At 40.8% G+C, this 22,062-nt stretch overlaps 1 protein-coding gene across 12 annotated transcripts in view; it reads right to left on the bottom strand.

The window, feature by feature from the left end:
* The window catches only part of PAK3 (p21 (RAC1) activated kinase 3), a 257,980-nt gene that overhangs the window by 210,572 nt on the left and 25,346 nt on the right, over window positions 1–22,062 (bottom strand). For 9 of the 12 annotated variants that reach the window (XM_070606575.1, XM_070606561.1, XM_070606587.1 and 6 more), the window contains exon 2: window positions 2,072–2,167. The gene's annotated coding sequence lies outside the window, so the exon portion shown is untranslated. Of the gene's footprint in view, window positions 1–2,071; window positions 2,168–8,240; window positions 8,496–22,062 lie in introns of those variants that run through there. The other 3 variants (XM_070606581.1, XM_070606570.1, XM_070606555.1) reach the window with 2 other exon arrangements.

Genomic DNA, 22,062 nt, shown 5'->3' with positions numbered 1-22,062 from the left:
GGACTTGATGGTGGCCTGAACTAGGCTGGGGCCTAATGTCCCTTTCCATTTAGACAACAGAAGTCTGAGAGTGGTACGCAAATCCATTCTCCTCAGATAAACACACACTCAAGGCCATTGTTTTCTGGAAAACTTTCCAAAGCTAAGGTTCTGTAAACTGCTAATTCTGTGATCAGCGGCTCAGTGGTTAGAATATGTATGCCATGACCCGCCCTAGGGACAAGGCCCAGTTGATCAGTTAATGGGAGAGATGCTTTCTAACTAGAAAACAATACAATGATAAATGGGCTTAGAAAAAGTGATGGCAGCATTCACTCATCCAAATTTTCAACAGCCCCACTAATCCCCAGCACTGTGTTTTTGATGCTTTCTAGGGAAGGGGAGAGAGAGAGAGACAGAGAGATCTGTACTCTCGAGGGAGCTTATACATTAAAGGAAGAGATCAAGAAATGGACACAGATAGAAGTAACACAAGAGAGGAAGAGGTAAGTATACAAAAGAAGATATAAATACAACAATTGCTATCATTTATTTAGCACTCAATTTTGCTGAGCTTTGGGTATTTTACATATATTCTCATTTAATCCTCACAACTCTATGGAGTAGGTAATATGATCACCCATGATGATGATGATGATAGTATAGTAGAATAGTAACTAACATCTACTAAGTGCATCATATCAGCCAGGCATTGGGTTAAGTATTTTGAAATATCTTATATAGATATATCCTTCTTCTATATATGAAGATAACTAGGCCCAGAAAGGATAAGTGACATCCAAGATCACAGAGCTGGGTAGGTGCGGCGCTGATATCCAAACACAGGTTTGACTCTCAAGCCCATGCTCTTAAAGTGTTCAGGAAGTTCAGATTAGGCAGCTGCTATTTTGTTCTGGGAGGTGCATGTGTGTAGGGAGGAAGACCCCATGGAGGAGGAAAGGTGTGAAGATGAGGAAGGAAGAGCCTATTCAGGGCTCAGCAAGTAGCCCCACTTGGCAGAGCTGAAGGTATGTGATGGAGAATAGTGGCTCAATGACAAGGCAGTTCTTCTCCTTCTTGCTCCTAATCACTTCACCTATGCCAGCCAGAGCTGAGCTTCCCATGGAGCCTATCACTCAGGGCTTGATCCTGGGGTGCCCTGGTACTCCTAAGGCCCCCGGGCACTCAAAAAGATTTAACTCCACTCCAAGGTAGGACAGGTATAGATTTTCATACTCAAACCATGATGAGTAGGGAGTTGGCAGACTCCTCTTTGGTTCTTCTTTCTGCCATGGAAACAGCCCTTGGGCACTTAGAACATTGATAACAGATCCTAAAAGGAGAGGGAATCCAGAGGAGTCAGCCAACAGCACTCAGCACAACATCTCATCAAGCCAGCAAAGAAAGTTCATCATGCAACACTGCTTGTAACAGCAAAAAATTGCCAATGATCTAAATGTTCATCAACATGGGCTTGATGAGATAAATTAGGAAACTTCCACAGAAAAGAACACTGTTGTTAAAAAGGATGAGGTAAAACTCTATGTTCTGATAAGGAAAGATGTTTCTAAAAGATTGTAAGTGAAAAAAAGCAGGCCACACCCCAGTCTCTGTAGTATGATTCCATTTCCATCACAGATCTGTATTATGTATACACAAAACCGTTAACCACAGCACACAGAATTACAGAGGGACTTTCACTTTCTAATTTGTATATTTGTGTATGCTATTGACCTTTACAACAAGCCAATGTTACTTTTATAATTGGAAAAAACTATAATAGTTTCCATTTTGCAAACAAAACGCTCCATCTTAGATCATCCTTCATCCATCCTGTCTTTTGTAACCACAACATATCTTGGATTCAGCAGTGCACCTGAAATTGTCTCCTATAACTTTCTCATGAATGAACCAGGATAAAACAGCAACATATTAACCAGATTAACACAGTCAAATAGATTGGCAATTGGTTAAAAGATTTTACCCAAAGCATAAGTGACAACTAACAAAAAGGTCTCCAGAGAAAGGCCACGGGGCTTTTCCACTTTTATTAATAGCTTAGATGACACATAAAATGTACTTATGTACTTACCACGTCTGAAGATGACCCACAGCTGGCAGGGATATCAAATTTATTGAAGACCAAAACTGAGATTCAAAATGTGCTCAGATGGGCTGGAATACTGGGCTATAATTAAAAAAAAAAAAAAAAAAAGGTGAACTTTATAAGATAAAGAAAACAAATCTTCAATTAAAATTTTAAAAGTCCACGAGGGTGAGCTGTTGCAAATAATGAAGAAAGTAGAACATTTCAGGATGAATAGTTATAGAATACCTGGTAAAGAAGAAAGGGCAGAAGAAAACAACAATGGACTCTCAAATTGTGTTCGAAGCATTGTAAAGATAATGTTGCTTGGGACACATTCAAGGTGCTTGTTCCAACATACAGGATTCCAAGTCTTGCCTTTGTACAGAGACTCCTTGCCAAAGACAGAACCCAACTAAGACTGTGAAGCCAGTGAATTCTGTAAAGAATAGTGCTAGGCAAGGCATGTATCTCCATCCATCCATCCTTCCACCCGTCCATCCTTCCATCCTTGTCTCTATCATCCCAGTGCCTTTTTTTGCTTTTCTCTTTTCTTTTTTCTTTGTGTCTCCATGTGTCTCTTTCTCTGTCTCTGTCTCCCTCTGTTTTGACAATCTTTTCTCATCCGCCAACTAACTTCCCTCTTCTCTGAATTCCTGACACATTCATTGACATCACAACTCATGTGGCACTCATAAAAGTACACCGTATGTGTGTCTCCTCAAATTTACGAGAACACCATTGAAAGCAGAGACTGTAACCTACACTTCAGTATTTTCAGTTCCAGTGTTTCCATCCCACCTTTAACCAGAGCTAACTAAAATGTTTGTTGACAATAAAGAGCTCATCTCAGCCTGTGCTGCATCAAAAAAAAAAAAAAAAAATTTAAAAGTCCATTTTGTGAGGCTGGAATAAGGGGAGCATGGCTCAGCAGCAGCTCACATAAACACAAATGAACACCAAAAAAGATCTAGGAGTTTGAGTTGACCTACAGGATAATTTGAGTCAACAGTTTAACGTAGCTAAAGTATTTAGCCGCTAAAAATGGAGCACAATTGTAGGTTGTATTAATCAAAGTACAGTTTCTAAATCTCAGAATATAATCGTCACACTTCAGTCTCTGTTGTGCCTTCCTGGAGTGTCCTGTTCAATTCCGGGCACCACATTTTAAGAGTCACTGAGAAAGTGGAGCACCTCCAGAGCAGGGTCAGAGATTGACAGAGGGGTCGGAAACTATCCCATAAAAGGAGTGGCTCTCGAAGGGACCAGACATGGGACCTGAAAAAGAGAACCATCGGGTCATATATAGGATACCTACCTGCTTTCAGATCTCAAAAGTGTTTTCCTATGGAAGGTATGCACTTATGTCTGGGGTGCTCAGGTGACAGGACTAGGAATACTGCCACCCAGTGGTGGCAAGGAGGCAGATTTTCAATAAACCTGTCAAAAGGCTTTCTGACCTTGAGACAGTCCTGCAAGAAGCTGAGCAGGCTGGTGAGGCAGTGAGTGTTTTGAAGTCAAGCCTGGCTGCACAGATGCCCAGTGGCAGAATTACATTAACTGGGTTCCTTTCAGCTCTAAGAGATTACATCTATTTCCCCTATTCTCCGTGTCTTCCTCTGGTCCAATGAGCCCTCTCTCTGCAGCGTACAGAGTGCTAAGGACAGCTCTGCAGGAACTGCTGGGGCTGCCCTCTCTTGTTTATAATTGTCCAAGGCCTATGGGGGCAAAACCTACTGCTTATAGAAGGGCCAAATGGCTGATATAAGTCAGATGTTGTCCCTCCCTGGACAAAATCCTCCTTCGGCTTTCCATCTCCCTGTAAATGGCAGTCATGACAATGGCCTACAAAGCCCAAATCAGCTGCCCCTGTGACCTATCTGACCTCCTCTCCTATTACCCTTCCCCTTGTTCACTCCACTCCTGCTACAAGGGCTTCTTGGCTATTTCTTAAATTCCAGGCATGCTCCTAACTCAGGGACTTTGCTCTTACTGTTCTCTCTGCCTGGAATGCTCTTCCCTGACATACTTGCATGGCCCGCTCCCTCACTTCCTTCAGGGCTGGACTCAAAGATCACCTTCCCAGTGAGGTTTTCACTGAGCACCCTCTTTCTGGGCCTCACAGGCTTCTCTCCACCACCACCCCACTCCTCACCATTTCCGAACTCCTTGTCAGCTCATCTTAAGGTTTTTCCCCATAGTACTTAATACTGTGTAACATAATATTTTATACTTTTATTTTGTTTTCCTATCTCCCTCTACTGGGCTATAAAAGCAGAAACCATGCCTGTCCTCTTGTTTGTTGAATCTCAGTGCCTGGAACATTGGCTGGCACATAGTTGATCCTCAGCAAGTGTTTAATGAAATGGTTACTGCAACCTAAATCCACGCTATCTTCTGCAGTCTTGATTTTCTCAACAAAAGACATTTCAGACTTAAGAATGAGATCTCAAGATGATAAGGAGTCTTAGTAGTAGTAAAATTTGGGGTGATTTTGTTTATGCTTCTCAATTTCCCCAATTTTTTGTTATTCAGTCATATTACATTAATGATTACCTGGCCATACTAATTGTAGTCGTAACATGTATTGAGTGCTTACCATGTGCCAGACATTGTGATAAGTACTTTACTTGGATTACGTCATGTAAGCCTCACGATAGCTTCAGTTGGCACTAGCATTATTACCATTTTAAGGACCAGGAAAATGAGAAACAGAGAGGTTACATGACTTGCCCAAGGTAATGTAACTAGTATCAGGCAGATTCTAAAGTCCATGCTATTACCCCCTGACTCAATGTAAGCTGAAAATTGATGACGATGATAATGACAGCTAACATTACTTTAGTACTATCATGTATCAGGCACTGTGCTAAATGTTTAAAACACATCACCTCCTTTAATGCTCAGAACAGCCCTATGAGGTGGGAGCCACTACTATGAGCGTTTTACTGTCCTAGGCCCTCCTGTACCATAATCAGCCGTGCCCACTGTCCCACTTGGACTCTGCTCTGGCTTCATCGGAAGCATGCTTTGATTCTTTCTTTTGTGTTCCAGCCAAGTGGAGAAGCGATCATCTGCCAACCACTACTTAAACCTGCCACTCCATGTAGATTAGGCCTCCAACAAACATGATTTCAGTCCCCACTTGTTCTGTTGTCCCTGTCTAGAATGTCCTTCTTCTTCCTTCTGCCAACCCACTCTTACCAATTTTTTCCCAAAGTGCAACTCAACTGCAACTCCATCCGAGAACCCCTCCATGGTTAGCCCTTTCGGCCACGATCTCTCTCATCGTACAGTCTAAACATTTCATGCAACGATGTCATCTCTGGCTTTGCAGCGCTGGCTCTCTTTCCACTCATATATGTCCCTTCTTCTCAGTTAGACTATAGCTCATGAAGGCAGCCTGGCCTTGGCATGCCCTGAATAAATGGTACACTAGATTACACAGAGTAGGTGCTCAATAATTATTTTTCTAATTTCATAATGATACTATACTCTCATAGTTGTACAATTTTCTCTTTTCAAAGCGCTTTCATACATATTATTTCACTTTTGCCTCACAGCAGCTCTGAGAGAGAAGAAAGGCAGGTCTTATTTTTCTCATTTTTACAGTTAAGGAAATTGAGGGCCAGGGAGGTTAAATTGTCTCAGGTCACACATCTGAGAATTGAGCCCAGCCCCCTGGACTTCGAGCCCAGATTCTTTGCACTACACCACACTGATTCTACCAGAAGGCACTGCTAGCTGGCAGCAATGCTAATAACATTCCTATAAAGACCTTGTCCTGATTCTATCACTGGAGCAAAAGCAATAAAGAGCACCAAGAGGCAAGATCCACGGTTGAGATTGGGAAGGCAGGTAAATTCACACACTCTGTGGTGAGAAGTGACTGGCGCTTATCAGATGCGTGGTGATGACTCTGTTATATTCTTTGTGAGGAAGGCACAGGGGACTGACCTGAATGCTGTCCTCTACACAGGGCAGATTAGCTCAACCCTCAGCAGAAGAGAGGCAGCCTAGCAGGCAGCAGGATGAAGTGAGAGAGCAGTAGGAGGCAAGAAACTCGGGTTGAAGATCCAGTTCTGCTACAAGCTAGCTGTGTGACCGGGGAAGGCACCTAACCTCTCTGAGACTGCTCTTCCTCACTAGAAGACATCAATTCACAAGGCCTTTCACAGCCCCAACATTCCACAAACATATGACAGAGGTCTCAAATTGGTAATCCACGGGCCAAATCTGGGCCACCAACATCTTTTCTTTGGCCCACATAGTGTTTAACATTTCTTTGAACTGGTAACCAACATTTAAAAATCAGGAGATTTTACATTAATATTCCAATTTCCAAGCTCTCTAGATAAATCGGATGATCTAGCAACATTCAAAAATTGGAAGACTTCACATAAAATTCTATTTCAAATCTTCCTAGAAAAAAGATCTGGACACATGGGGTTATTTTTCTCATTTGTCTATTATTTACCAGACAGTGTATTAGGTTGTGATAAGCACCATAGAGAAAATATAAAGGTAGGAGATGAGGAGTTCTGAAATGCTAGGGATGGGGGGATCCTGCAAGGCCTACAGTTTACAGGGAATGGTCTGAGAAGGCCTTGCTGACAAGGTGACCACATTCTCACAGGACCACAATGGACTGGAGCCCAGGTGTGGCTGCTCCTTTCAGACAGAGCCTGTGGGTGAAAGGTTTCGGGGTGCTAATATCGTCAACCTACCAAGTAGGGAGTAAAAAGACACTGATGTCAGTTGATGTGAATTGAAATAGAGTTTTAAGTTTATTATTTGATTTCACAAGGGCAACAAAAGAGTTTCGAATGGTAAAATAAATATCAAAGTCCGGGAGAAGGATAAAGATGAAGTATACAGTACAAAGCGCTCACTAACCAAGAGCAACTCGACACCCCAATAAACCCAGATGCATTTTCTGTCTGACGCAGTCAATGCAATTAGCCTGATACCTGTAGCAATACCCTGCACTTGCCCTTACATCTCAGGCCAGGGCCATTACATGGTATTAGAACTCATTCTAATTAGAGAACAACCAACTCTGTCGACACAAGCGTAGCACGGGAGAGAGGGGGAGAGAGGAGAAATGCATCCTACTCCATTCTCTTGCTGGTCATCTCTTGTCTGGGCTGGGACTTGGCAGATTATTTCTCTGGATACTAGTGTCTCCAAATGGAAGGTAGTCTTCCCTAGTGTATTTCAAACATTTTTGACCATGATCTACACCAAAAAATACATTTGACATTCATATAGCATACAGAGCACATATTACTGAATTACATATATATGTATACAACAAATATTTTACGAAGCAATACCTACCCTGTGTGCAATATACATTGTTTCTTCCTATTCCATTCCTTTTGTTTTGTTTTATTTTTTAATGCTCGTCACTACCCACTAAATTGATTTCCTGAGCAGTAGGTAATAACTGGCAGCTTGAAAAACAATGCTCTAGACCAATGGTTCCCAAATCTGGCCCCACATAAAGTCCCTTGGAGTCCTTGTAAAACACATATTCTTGGGCTCCATTCCAAACCTATGGAATCAGAATTTCTCTGGGGTGAAGGCAGCAATCTATATTTTTTACCAAGAACTAGCCATGCACTGGCACTAAAGAATCACAGTTCTCCTCAGCACACAAAAGCAAATAGTGTCAATAATTATTATTATCCAATGGCTACTTCATGCCAGTGCTGCTGGTGTAAGAGCTTTCCTTTCATTATCTCACTTAAATCCTCACAGCAACCTCACTTTATAGATGAGGAAACTGAGGCTCAGAAATGTTGAATAAGCTGCTGAAAAACATACACAGAGGGGTTAAGGAAGTGGTGGGGCTGTGACTCATGAGGGGTCTGTTCCTGCCCTTGCTGACCCCTCCCATCCCCTCCCCTCTGTAGTTCCAGAGACTTTGGACCAGTCCTGGAATATTCTATACTGATTCAATTTCTGGGTCATACACCAAGATGGTCCTACCACCAGAGGCCAGGAGCAGACATAAAACAACAACAATAATATTTGCATTTTATAATGTAGAGTTTTACTGTTTCCAAAGTATATGTTTATCTGTTTTCTCCACATTTATACCTTTCAGCTATCCTGTGAGGCAGGAGAGGCAGATAACAAACCAGAGATGCAAAGAGGGCAAGTGACTTACCCAAAGTCTCCCGGCCAGTTCACAGCCAAGCTGCACGACTCTGACTCCCTCCAGCAGGGTCTACTACCGCACTTGTACTGGCTTTCTCCAGAGTTCCCAGCTCCACCCCATTTCAAGTCTATCTCCCTTTAAGGCAGAAGAGGAAGAGATAGCTTGCTTTCTGCCTCCCTCCCTACATGATTTACCATCAAGTTCTGAAATGAGCACACTTTATATACACACTGCCTGAGGGACAGTTTGCCCCGAACCTCCTCCACAGGGCTGGGCTGAGGACTGGCTGCATTTCTATTTTTGCCATGCAATTTGTAAAAAAGCTCTGCACTGTGCTTCAAAGAAAAATAATGGATTCCATGATGAAAGGAAGAGGCCCCATCCCTCCCACTGAGGTTAAATGCCACCAGCCACTAGCGAAGCAGCGTTTGGAAGTTTCTGCCAAGCAAAATGTTGAGAGCCCACAGAAAACCGAGGAGGTGGATTGGGCCGATCTGTGCAATGGCAGGAAGGGGCTGGAGGGATGAATGACCCCCATTTATCCTCCTGGGCTGAAGCCCTCCCCCTGTTGAGAACATCCCTTCTGTTTCGGCCACAGAGAGGGGTGTTGTTTGCAATGTGTACATATTTATGTGACAAATGACTAGCTATTTATCAAATACTGTATCGATTCTAACATTTTTCTTCACCCCTACCCCTTCACAATGCAGGTCTTTCTGTCTCTCCCCTTAATAGTGCCTGAGGAAAATCTACCACACACACACACACGCACACACACACGCACACGCACACACGCTTGGTGAAAATAAAAGCAAGACACCCTTCTCTTGGCCTCAGTCTCATCATCTATAAAGTAAATGGGTTGAACCAAATGGTCTGTTAGATCTTTTCCCTGGTTCTAGGATTCTGATAAAATATATGGGGAGGGGCCGGCCCGGTGGTTAAGTGTGCATGTTCTGCTTTGGTGGCCCAGGGTTCACCGGTTTGGATCCCGGGTGCGGACGTGGCACTGCTTGGCAAGCCATGCTGTGGCAGGCGTCCCACATATAAAGTAGATGAAGATGGGCACGGATGTTAGCTCAGGGCCAGTCTTCCTCAGCAATAAGAGGAGAATTGGCAGCAGATGTTAGCTCAGGGCTAATCTTCCTCAAAAAAAAATAAAAATATATATATATATATATACATGGGGAAAGCTCCAAGTATAGCCCACAAATTTGTGATTCTGGCTGTTAGCATGAAGGGTCAAACTGATTTCAAATTGTGTTTTAAACAGTCATCTTTTGTTAAAGAAGGTCAAAAAAGTGGGATAAAGAAAACAACATTTCTATTATACCCATGAGCATGCTAACATCCTAAAGATGAGGATTACTCTGCATTTTCCCTCTCTTGCTGTATTTTCATTCTCTTTATGCATAGTCAGGGCTGCAAACCCTGCCTGGTCAGTTGCCTCTTCCCCTCGATTCTCTTCCCCTAGTCAATTTCTCTTCCCATGTGAAGGTTGCGGGTGCAGTCTAGCCCTGTAATAGCTGAGGTTTCAGCCCTATAGAGCTTCAAGCTAATGCCATTCTCACCTCAGTGGAAGCACTCCACTTGACGTCAGAAAAATTGGAAGAGGTGTTAAATTTGCTTTGTGACTGCAACTCCCTTTTAGTTTGGTGAGCTTGACTTAGAATTTGATGGTTTTATAGATTTCAATATCTAGAAAGTACAAAATATCTCAGCTTTTTCATTTACATTGTCAATCACTGAAGTGGCTCCTTCCCCATGGGGACACTAACTAGATCTGCACTCGCTGCTGCTTGCCAACATAGCACGTGCCCCTCTCCCACCTGCTTCCTAGGGCTGGGTTCAAGACAATGAGATTGCGCACAGGGGAAACATTCCCAGGGCATTTCAAAAAAGAAACCAGAGGACATGAGAGTATTCTCACTCCTCCGCAGTACAGCAGAGATTCAAGTCAAACTGCTTGCGTTTGAATCCAAGTTACTGAATCTCCAGGTCTCTGTTTGCTCATCATCAAATGGGAATAATGCTAGACTATACCTCATAAGGCTACTGGGCAGATGAAATGAACAAAGTGCCTAGAACAATGCTAATATCTCAGTAACTGCTGGTTATGCTGATTATTATTCCTCCTGGCCAAATTGGTTTTCACCTTTCTGATATTTAACAGTCCACATTTTCTGTCCATCTCAATTCACCAGAGGATCTGAATGTGCACTAGAGATGGGGCTGAACCGAGGTTGATCTTAGAGCCATTCGGGTGGGTCGAAATTGGCCATTTTCCTGTTCATGTATTTATTCACTCAACAAATATTTACTGACCACCTATTATGTGGCAGGCACTGCACTAGGTGATGAAGACACAATAGTGAACAAGACAAAGTCCCTGCTTAATAGAGTTAACACTCTAGAAGGGGCTGAGGGGTTACAAATAGACAAGAAATATAATGAATGAGATGGGAATGAGCTAATGCGCTCCAGGGACAGAAAGTCAGAGTGGCTGGGGTTGGGTGCGGGGCACGAGAGAGGGTGTTATGACATGTGGCTGCAGAGGAAGGCAGGGGCCAGATCATTCAAGATTTGTGGACCACGTAAGGAGTTTTGTCTTCATCCTAAGAATACTGGGCAATAACAAAAGGTCTTAAGCAAAGGATCAATATACTCCAATGTTTGTTAAAGTTCTTGCTAACAATTATATGGAGTTGTTAGGGGCAGGGCTACCACTCTCTGATGCAATGTCTTTGTATGACTTCCAAATAGATGCCCCTTCCTCAAGTTAAAAACAATAAAAACTTTGGTTAGTCTCCACCCCCACACACACAGGGTATTTTTTTCTTTCTTTTCTTTTTTTTTGGTGAGGAAGTTTGGCTCTGAGTTAACATCTGTTGCCAATCTTCTTCTTTTTGCTTGAGGAAGAGTTGCTGAGCTAACATCTGTGCCAATCCTCCTCTATTTTGTACGTGGGACACCGCAACAGCATGGCTTAATGAGCGGTGTGTAGCTCTGCACCTGGGATCTGAATCTGAGAACCCCGGGCTGCCGAGGTGGAGTATGCAAACTTAACCACTACACCGGGCCAGCCCCAAGGTTAGTCTTTTAATGAGCAACCTAAACAACTTTAAGTCCTGCCCAAGGGAGTTGGCCAGAGTCCTAGCAGGCAGCAGCCTTGGCTTTGTGCACCCACATTCTTCTCATTTATGCATTTCTTGTCCCTGGAGTATGTGTACCATCAACAGTACTTTGCACTCCACTGTTCTACCACCCCCACCCCAGACAAGGCAGCTGTAGGTAGGAGGGATGGGACTTTAGACTGTGCAAGCAATGGGTAGTGAGGGAGAGAAGTGACCTCAGGGAACGCCCAGGGCTTGGGCGGGACAGAACCCACTTAAGTATGCCACTGAATGTGTGTGTTTATGTGTGTGTGTATTTCTGTATGTGTGCTCTCTAGAGTCTGCACAGGACCATGTATACCGGTATAGGTTTATGGAGGAGCAGACTCTCTTCCTCTGCTTGACTTGGAGCCAAGAAGCCCAGAATGTCTGCCCCCATCTGCACATTCTTATGTAACTTAGTTCTTGCCTATGACAAAAAACGGCACACCCATAGCTATGGTGCCCTTGTGTAGTACACAACCTGAACATCCATGCATGGCAGCCCTGGCAGAAAGAGTCAAAGCAAGTAGACAAGACTATTTGGGGGCTGTTGCAGTGGTTCAGGAGAGAGATGATGGTGGCTCACCCTAGGTCATAGCTGAGGAGGTAGTGAGAAGTAGGCAAATTCAGGATATATTTTGAAGGTAGATCAACAGGATTTGCTGACAGCTAGGATGTGATGTGTAAGGGAGTGAGAGGACCTCAGGATAATGACTAGGAGTTTGACTTAAGCAACCAGCTAAGTGGTAGTGCCATTTACTAAGTGCGGTTGACAGGAAGAAGAATATTGTAGGAGAAAAATCACACATCCTGCTTTGGGCAGTTTGCATCAACTCCAGCTGCCCACCGAAGCAGCAGATCTATCTGTCCCTGTATCTTAAGCTCCTTCCCACTGAGGATCTCAAAGCACAAGTGGCCTCTGGAAAATTGGTAATCCCTGATACTGATCTTGGCCTCAGCAGGTTTCTTTCTGTGCCTCCTTTGGCCTGGGCTGAAATAATGATTTCAGTTTGTTCCTACCAGTTTCTCAAGATTCCTCATTTATTTACAAGATCCTGATACCTCTCAATCAATCTCTCCCTCTCCCTCTCTCTCTTTCACACACACACACACACACACACACACATATACACACTTACCATTTCCATATGTCCCTTTCTGAGATTGCTTTTTGTTAAAACCCAAAAACTTCCTCTTTGGGGAGTATGCCTTCATTCAAGGACAGGGATTTTTCATCAGCTGCTGCCAAGCAGCCCAGAGCTCCAGCACTTCACCCAAACCCTCTCCCCAGTACAGGAAAAAGGTACTTGGAACATGGAGCACAGCCAAGAGAGCTGAGAAAATGAGCCAAGCGCTGAGAAATTAAAGAAAGTAGTGCTGACTAGGCGGGGAAAAAGGATTAATCAGGAAATCTTGAGGTCATTGTGATCTCGTTGATTACATTAACATCTAGTAACAGAAGACTACAGACTGATTAGTGCTACAGCGGGGGGGGGGGGGGAGGAAATTAAGCTAGAGGTGTAGTGCCCAGAGCTGCATCATCCATAGGGAGAATCAGCGCCATCAGGTAAAGCCAGATCTCCTCATTCCTGGACCCGGCACATTCTCTGAGAACTCACTTCCTCCCCAGATATGTATCAGGCAACCTAGGCACCAAACACCTTTCATAAATATAAATTGTCCCCTTGTATACTATACCCACCCCTCACGTACACCATGCTATCCCCTTCCTCCAAATATCCCTTCCTTGGATGGCCTAGGGAAGGCTTCTGAGGAATGAATCACTCCTGGTGATCCCAGTAAGTCTTTGGAGCCTGCCCTTGCTCCATCAGCCCTAGCTCTGACTCTCACTTCCTGGACCTCCTTGTGCCTTCCTCTTAGTTTGCCCATATTGCCAGAAGAGGACAGGAGTCTACCTTTTTCAGTGACAGGTTGTGGACCTGCCCTCCATAAGCAAAAGATGCCATGCCATGGTAGTCTTGCCTCATTCCAGCCGAAAAACATAGTGAACTGAACTGCATGGGGCCTTTTAGGAGAAGGCTATCTAAATGCAGACAAACACATGAAAGGGAATATCAATCAATCATAGTTCCAACCAACAATCATAGCTCCGATTTCTTCAACTCCAACTACGTGCCAAGCTATGGGCTAAGTGCTTTATAAAGGCTATCTTGTCCAATACTTGTAGCAAGGCGGTTATGATTAGTATCACCACTTCATAGCTGAAAAAACTGAGGCTCAGAGACATTCAGGGACTTGTTTGAGGTCACACAGCTAGAAATGAGCAAAGCTAGGATTTTAAACCTGGACCTGTCTGATTTCAGAGCAAGTTCTCCTAACCAGCGTATGCAGTGGTGGACGCAGAAACATCCCTCTATTTTCAGCCTCTTTCTTCCCTTTACAACGGATGCTCCAAAGATCTCCAAAACCATTGTGATAACTTCCAAACCTCTGGCTCCAGCTTTGACCTCTCTATTTGGCTTCAATCCTTAACCAACTCCTTTCTACTGGATGGTTCCTTTCCACTCACGTCCCCTGTTCACTCAAACTTAACATACCTAAGACTTATTTTTTCTCCCAACCAGCTCTCCCTCTAGATTTGCCTCTTTCTGTCAGTATTATTCCAGTTTCCAGGCTCCTAACTTCAGAACCATCCACAGCTCTTCTCTCTCTGACCACATCTACTCAGACACCAAATTGTGGTGATTTTCTCTCCATAACATCTCTTGAATCTACTCTTTCTTCCATTCCAATTGCTTCTAAAATACCTTTTGCCTCACTTAAAAAAAAAACCCACAAATTTACTATCTCACAGTTCCCATGGTTCAGAAGTCCAGGCATGGTATGCCTGAATCTTCCACACTGAGCCTCACCAGGCTGAAATCAAGGTGTCAGCTAGGGTTGTGATTCTCATCTGAAGCTCTATTAATATAAAGTATAAAAGTATAGTGTAAAGAATTTCCAGGGACCGGCCCGGTGGCACTGCAGTTAAGTGTGCACATTCCGCTTTGGCGGCCCAGGGTTCACCAGTTCGGATCCTGGGTGCGAACATGGCACCGCTTGGCACGCCATGCTGTGGTAGGCATACCACATATAAAGTAGAGGAAGATGGGCACGACTGTTAGCTCAGAGCCAGCCTTCCTCAGCAAAAAGAGGAGGATTGGCAGGAGATGTTAGCTCAGGGCTAATCTTCCTCAAACAAACAAATAATAAAGATTTTAAAAAATAAATAAATAAATTAGTATAGATGGAATACCATTAATAAATGAAGAGAGCTAAAAAACAAATTTCCATATACTCTTCACTCAGATTCCCCAAATGTTAACATTTTACATTTGTTTCATCCTTTTCTCTTTTTCTGTACATTATGTGTATATACACACACTATTTTTTTCTGAACTATTTGAGAGTAAGTTGCAGACATCATACTCCTTTTCTTTAAATAATTCAGCATATATTTCCTTTAAAAAGAGGGCATTCTCTTACACAGCCATAGTATAGTTCATAAAATCAGGAAATATTTATTGATATAACACTATCATCTAATCAAAGACTTGTTTCAAATTTCACCAATTATCCCAAAAACATCTTTTAGAACGGGAACAATTTTCTGGTATGGGACTCAAACATGGATTAATCCTTAAGTTTTGTTATCATGTCTCTTTAGTCTCCTTTATTTGGAAACAGTTCCTCAGTTTTTCTTGTCTTTCATGACCTTGAAATTTTTTAAGAAAATAGCTTCTGATTTTTGATACATTTTACCTTGCAGTGGACAGAAGAGCAGAATATTCCATGACTTCTCAACTATAGAATCATAGAATAAATACAGAAGGAACCTGAAAAGGATCTACTCCACTGGGTCTCAAACTCTTTTCATGCACGCCTCAAAATTTTGGCCATATCATTTACCCCACAGTTTTCTTTAAATTAGTTTACTTTTTAAACTTAATTACTGTGGTGGGCAAAATTCTAAATATGACCTCCAATGACCCTTGCTCTTGGATAATTCCCTCCCCTCTGAATGTGGGTGAAACTTATCAAAATGATGAGAAATCACTCCAATGATTATATTACATTATATGGCAAAATGGAGATTATCTGAGTGGGCCTAATCTAATTACATGAACCCTTTAATAGCAGAGTTTCTCTGGCTAGTAAGCAGAAGAGAAAGTCAGAGAGATTTGAAGCCTGAGAAGAATTTGACATGCCAGGTTGCTAGGTCGCTGGCTTTGAAGATTGAGGGGCCACAAAAGGAGGAATGTAGGTGGCCTCTAGGAGCAGAGAGTGACCCCTTGCTGACAACCAGCAAGAAAATGTGAACTTCAGACATATACCCCCCAGGAACTGAATTCTGCCAAAAACCTGAAGAAACTCAGAAGAAATTTGTCCAAGAACCTCCAGATAAGAGCCCAGCCCAGCTGACACCTTGAACAGAAAATCCTGTCAAGTCTATCAGGATTTCTCACCTACAGAACAGAATGAAAATGAAAATACAACAGGCTACATTGAAAATCCAACATATCAACAGGCTACATGAGAAAAATGATATGATCATGTCAACTGATGCAAGAAAGCATTTGACAAAATCCAGCACCCTTTCATGATAAAAACCTTCCAGAAAACTAGGAATAGAGAAGAACTTCCTCAACTTGATAAAGAACATCCGCAAAAACAACAACAACAAAAATAAACAAACAAGACCCCACAGCTAGAAAATTAAACCAAGCAATATCTAAAAAGGATTATACACCATGACCAATTGGGATTTATTCCAAGAGTGCAGAGTTGGCTTAACATCCAAAAATCAATTAATGTAATATACTACTTCAGTAAAATAAAGGACAAAAACCGCATGTTCATCTCAATAGACACAGAAAAAAGCATTTGACAAAATTTGATACCCCTTCATCATAAAACACTCAACAAACTATGAATAGAAAGGAATTTTCTCAACCTAGTAAAGAGCATCTATGAAAAACCCACAGCTAACATCATACAAATGGTGAAAGACTAAAAGCTTTCGCCCTAAGATCAGGAACAAGACAAGGAGGTCCACCTTTGCCGTTTCTATTCAACATTGTACTGGAGGGTCTAGTCAGGGCATTTAGGCAAGAAAATGAAATAAAAGGCATTCCATTCCAATTGGAAAGGAAGAAGTAAAAATATACCTAATCACAGATGATATAATCTGTATCTAGAAAATGGTAAAGAATCCACTAAAAACCAATTATAACTAATAAACAATTTCTGCAAGGTTGCAAGATATAAGATCAATACGCAAAAATATCAATTTTATTTCTATACAGTAACAATAAGCAAACCAAAAACAAAATTAAGAAACCAATTCTATTTATAATAGAACCAAAAAGAATAAAATAATTAGAATTCAATTTAATAAAATAAGTACAAAACTTATAATCTGGAAAATACAAAACCTTGTTCAAAGAAATTAAAGAAGAACTAAGTAAAAGGAACAAATAAATGGGACCTAACCCTAATAAATGAAAAGACATCCCATGTTTATGGATTGGAAGACTTAATATTGTTCACATGGCAATACTCCCTAAGTTGATCTACAGATTCTATGCAATTCCTATCAAAATCTCAGCTACCTCTTTTGTAGAAATTGACATTCCTACAAATTGATATGGAAATGCAAGGAACCCACAAATAGCCAAAACAATCCTGAAAAGAACAACAAAGCTGGAAAACCAATACTTCTAAACTTCAAAACTTACTACAAAGCTACAGTAATCAAGATAGTGTAGCACTGGCATAAATATATACATATTGAAAAATGAAATAGAACTGAGAGCCCAGAAATAAACGCTCACAATTATGGTCAATTGATTTTTGAGAAGTGTGCCAAGAAAATTCAATGAAGAAAGAATAGTCTTTTCAACAAATGGTATGGGACAACAAACGGCACATGCAAAAGAATGAAGTTGGACTCCTATCTCACGCCATAAAAAATTAACTCAAATCGATCAAAGACATACATGTAAGAGCTAAAACTATAAAATTCTTAGAAGAAAACAGGCATGAATCTTAGTGGCCTTGGATCAGGCAATCACGTTTTAGATATGACACCAAAAACACAAGCAACTAAAAATTAGATAAGCTGGATATCATTAAAATTAAAAAAAATTTGTACTTCAAAGGACACTATCAAGAAAGTGAAAAGGCAATCCACAGAATGGGAGAAAACACTTTCAAATCACATATCTGATAAAAGACTTGTATCTAGAATATATAAAGAACACTTACTCAATAATAAAAAGACAACTGTGACAGCCAAGAAGTGGAAACAACCCAAATGACCAACGGATGAATGGATAAAGAAAATGTGACATGTGCATACAATGGCATATTTATTCAGCAATAAAAAGAAATGAAGTACTGATACATGCTACAACATGGATGGACCTTGAAAACATTATGCTAAGTGAAAACAGCCAGACACAAAAAGACAATATATTGTATGATTCCATTTATATAAAATGTCCAGAATAGGCAAATTTACAGAGACAGAATGAAGACCAGTGGTTGCTTAGGGCTGGGAGAGATGGGGAATTGGGTAGTGATAGCTAGGGGGTATATGGTTTCTTTGGGGGGTAATGAAAATGTTCTAAGATTGATGGTGGTGATTGATGCAAAGTCCTGTGAATACTAAAAGGCATTGAATTGTATGCTTTAGATGGGTGAATTGTATAGCATTTGGATTATATCTCAATGAGCTGATAAAAAAAATAAAGCTACAGCTAACATCATATTTAATGATGGAAGAATGAATGCTTTTCCCTTAAGATCTGGAACAGGCAAGGATTTCTATTCTTATCACTGCTATTCAACATAGTACCACCCAGCACAATAAGGCAAGAAAGTAAATAAAAGGCTTACAAATCAGAAAAGAAGAAAGAAAATTGTCTCTATTTTCAGATGACATGATCATCTATGTAGAAAATATCAAAGGATCTATTAAAAATGCTCTTTGATTTAATAATGGATGTTATTAAGGTTGCTGGATACAATATCATTATACAAAAACCAATAGTATTTCTATATGCTAGCAATTAACATGTGAAAACAGAAATTAAAAATACAATACCATTTACAATCATTGGGGGAAAAAAGTACTTAGGGCTAAATCTAACAAAATCTGTACAGGACTTGTATGCTGAAAACGGAAAAAACAATGATGAAAGAAATCAAAGATCTAAATCAATGAATGGACATACTGTGCTCATAGATTGGGAAATTCGATATAGTAAAAATGTCAATTTTCCCAAAATTGATATACACATTGAATGCAATTCCTATCAAAATTCCAGCAAGATTTTTACAGACTTAGGCAATATTATTCTGCAATATATTTGAAAATACAAATGACTTAGAATAAACAATTTTGTAAAATAAGGCTAAAGTGAGAGTATTTGCTTTACCCAATATTAAGGCTTACTATACAATTACAGTAATCAAGAGGGTATTGTATTGGCAGAAGGATAGACACAGAAATCAATGGAACAGAAAAGATAACCGAGAAATAGACCCATACAAATATGCCCAACTGATTTTTGACAAAAGAACAAGAACAATTCAATGGAAGAAAGATAGCCTTTTCAACAAATGATAATGGAGCAATTTGACATCCATGGGCAAAAAAAATGAACTTTGTCCTAAACCTCATAACTTATACAAAAATTAGCTCAAAATGGATCATAGATTTAAATGTAAAACTATACATACATATAGCTTTACAAACTATATATAGTTTATAGAAGACTTTCGGGAGAAAATACAGGAAAAAATCTTGGGGACCCAGGGCTTGGTGAGGGGTTCTTAGGCATGACACCAGAAGCACAATCCATAAAAGAAAAATCAATAAATTGGACCTTATAAACATTAAAAACTTTGCTCCACAAAAGACTGTGTTAAAAGAAGAAAAGTTAAATACTGAGAGAAAATATTTGCAAACCATGTATCAGACAAAGGACTAGTATCTAGAATATATAAAGAAATCTCAATGCTTAACAGTAAAAAACACAAAATTCAATTAGAAAATAGGCAAAAGACATGAATAGATATTTCACTGAAGAGGATATTTGGATAGCAAATAAGCACACAAAAAGTTGTTCAAAGGCCGGCCCCATGGCCGAGTGGTTAAGTTCACGCACTTGGCTTTGGTGGCCCAGGGTTTTGCTGGTTGGGATCCTGAGCGCGGACCTAGCACTGCTTGTCAAGCCACGCTGAGGCGGCATCCCACATAGCAGAACTAGGAGGACCTACAACTATAATATACAACTATGTTCTGGGGGGCTTTGGGGAGAAGGAATAAAAAAGAAGATTGGCAACAGATGTTAGCTCAGGTATCAATGTTTAGGAAAAAAAGAACTGTTAAAAGTTGTTCAATATCATTAGCCATTAGGAAAATGCAAATTAAAACTACAACAAGATATCAGTACATGAGATTGGCTAAAGTAAAAAAAAAATAGTGACAACACCAAATATTGGCAAAAATGCAGAGAAACTGGCTCACTCATACATTTCTCATGAGAATGTAAATTGGTATGACCACTCTGGACAACAATTTGGCAGTTTCTTATAAAACTAAACATGTACTTAACTTATGACTCAGCAATCACACTCCTGGACATTTATCCAAGAGAGGAAATCTTCTGACCACACAAAAACCTCTACACAATTGTTCATAGTAGCTTTGTTTATAATAGTCAAAAGCAGGAAACCACAAAAATGTCCTTCAAAAGGTGAATGGTTAAACAAACTCTGGTCTATCCATACTATGAAATACTACTCAGCATTAAAAAAGAATAAATTATTAACATATGCAACAACTTGGATCTGTCTCTAGGGCATTATGCTGAGTAAAACAGCCAATCACAAAAGGTTGCATATTATATGATTCCATTTATATAACATACTTGAAATGACAAAATTATAGAGATGGAGAATAGATTAGTAGTTGCCGGGGTTAGGGATGGTGGGGATAGGAAAGTGGGTGTGACTCTTTAGGGGTGGCAGGAGGGATATCTTTGCAGTAATGGAATAGTTCTATATCTTGACTGTGGTATTGGATACATAAACCCACACATGTGATAAACTGACATAGAACTATACACACACATTGTGCCAATGTCCACTTCCTGGGTTGATGTTGTACAATGGTTATGTAAGATGTAACCGTTGTGGGAAGCTGGGTGAAGGGTACATAGGACTGCTCTGTAACATCTTCACAACTTCCTGTGCATCTGTAATTATTTAAAAACAAAAAGTCTCAAAAATTGTGGCCCACATATGCATGTTGCTTGGCCTGTAGTGTGCTGACATTTAAAAAAAGAAAAAACACTGAGAGATTTTATATATCTTTTTTTAATAGTCACATATGGAAGGGAAGTTTCAATTTCAGGTTTCATTATGGTCCATAGTATAAAGATATATTCTCATGAGGGTTACATGATGGATAGCCAGCAAAAGAAATATGCTAGCAGAGGGCAGTAAATTCCCAACTAAGCATGTACTGAATCAACAGACTACTTTAGAACACAGTAAGTCCTTGATTATTGCCAGCTTTTCCTAGCTTCTCTTGAAAAGTCCTAAGACATGGAAATTCCCAGGCTTCCCACTACTCTTTTACACGGGAATTGCTCTCTCCAGCCATCACAGTCCTCACCCAGCTCCCTGTAGTCATTTATGCTACCAGCCTGGCCCCCAAAGTCATTTGAGTTTGTTAGCCTCTGGTTATGCCTTTGTCCCCAAGACTATGCCTGCCTAAACTCTTTTACCCACTTCCAACACAGCCATGCCCCAAAGAGGAACCCTGCATAAGAAGCCACCAGCTCAAGAAAAATACATCTAAGCCTCACGTTTCCCTTACCAGCTCTGACCCTCCTCACTCATTAGTCCTTGATCTGTTTGCTCTTTCTTTCCCCTCAGCCCTGTTCCAATTCTTGCAAGGCTTTGGGATGTTAACTGTGCCACTGGTTTCTTGAACCACAGTCAGGGACTGTCCTAAATAGGCACATCACAGATCAGGTTTCTCTATTCCTACCTACCTGTCCGGGCAGGAAGAATAGACACTCTCAGAGCTGACTGAGGGCTGAGCATGCGCCTCAAAGCTCTCTGAGGCCCAGTTGAGCAGTCTAATATTCCCTTGCACACAGGGAGTGCTGTTTGGCAGCACACAGGACATAATCATTGCTCTCTAGGACAGGCCATTCTTGAGGGCAGGATCCACACACTATAGACATATCCTTCCCCTACCTTTTTCTCTTCCTTAGAACTGGATTTAATTACAAAATTCATTCATACTCATTTAGAATTCTGGTGAAATTACAGGAAAATTTAAAGGAGAAAAATAATCTGCAACTTCACTACCTATAGATAATTAGTTAACATGTTGGCGTATTTCCTTGCGGTATTTTTTCTATATTTGTATGCTCAGACACACACTCTAAAATGGTGTCACACTCAATATATATTGTAGCCTGCTTTTCTCACTATAGTATATTATGGACATGTTTCCTTGTCAATAAACATTCTTATAAAACAGCTGTCCCAATCTATTTAAGATTAGATTTGAATGGGACTGTAGGTCCTATTTTTTTCCTTCTCATTTTTTTTAAGAGGGAGTCTCTCTTTCATTTCTCTCTCTTCTCTCT

Source organism: Equus przewalskii, chromosome X (assembly GCF_037783145.1).
Source record: "Equus przewalskii isolate Varuska chromosome X, EquPr2, whole genome shotgun sequence".
In the NCBI taxonomy this organism is placed as follows: domain Eukaryota; kingdom Metazoa; phylum Chordata; class Mammalia; order Perissodactyla; family Equidae; genus Equus; species Equus przewalskii.
This window is presented reverse-complemented; position numbering and strand designations above follow the sequence as displayed.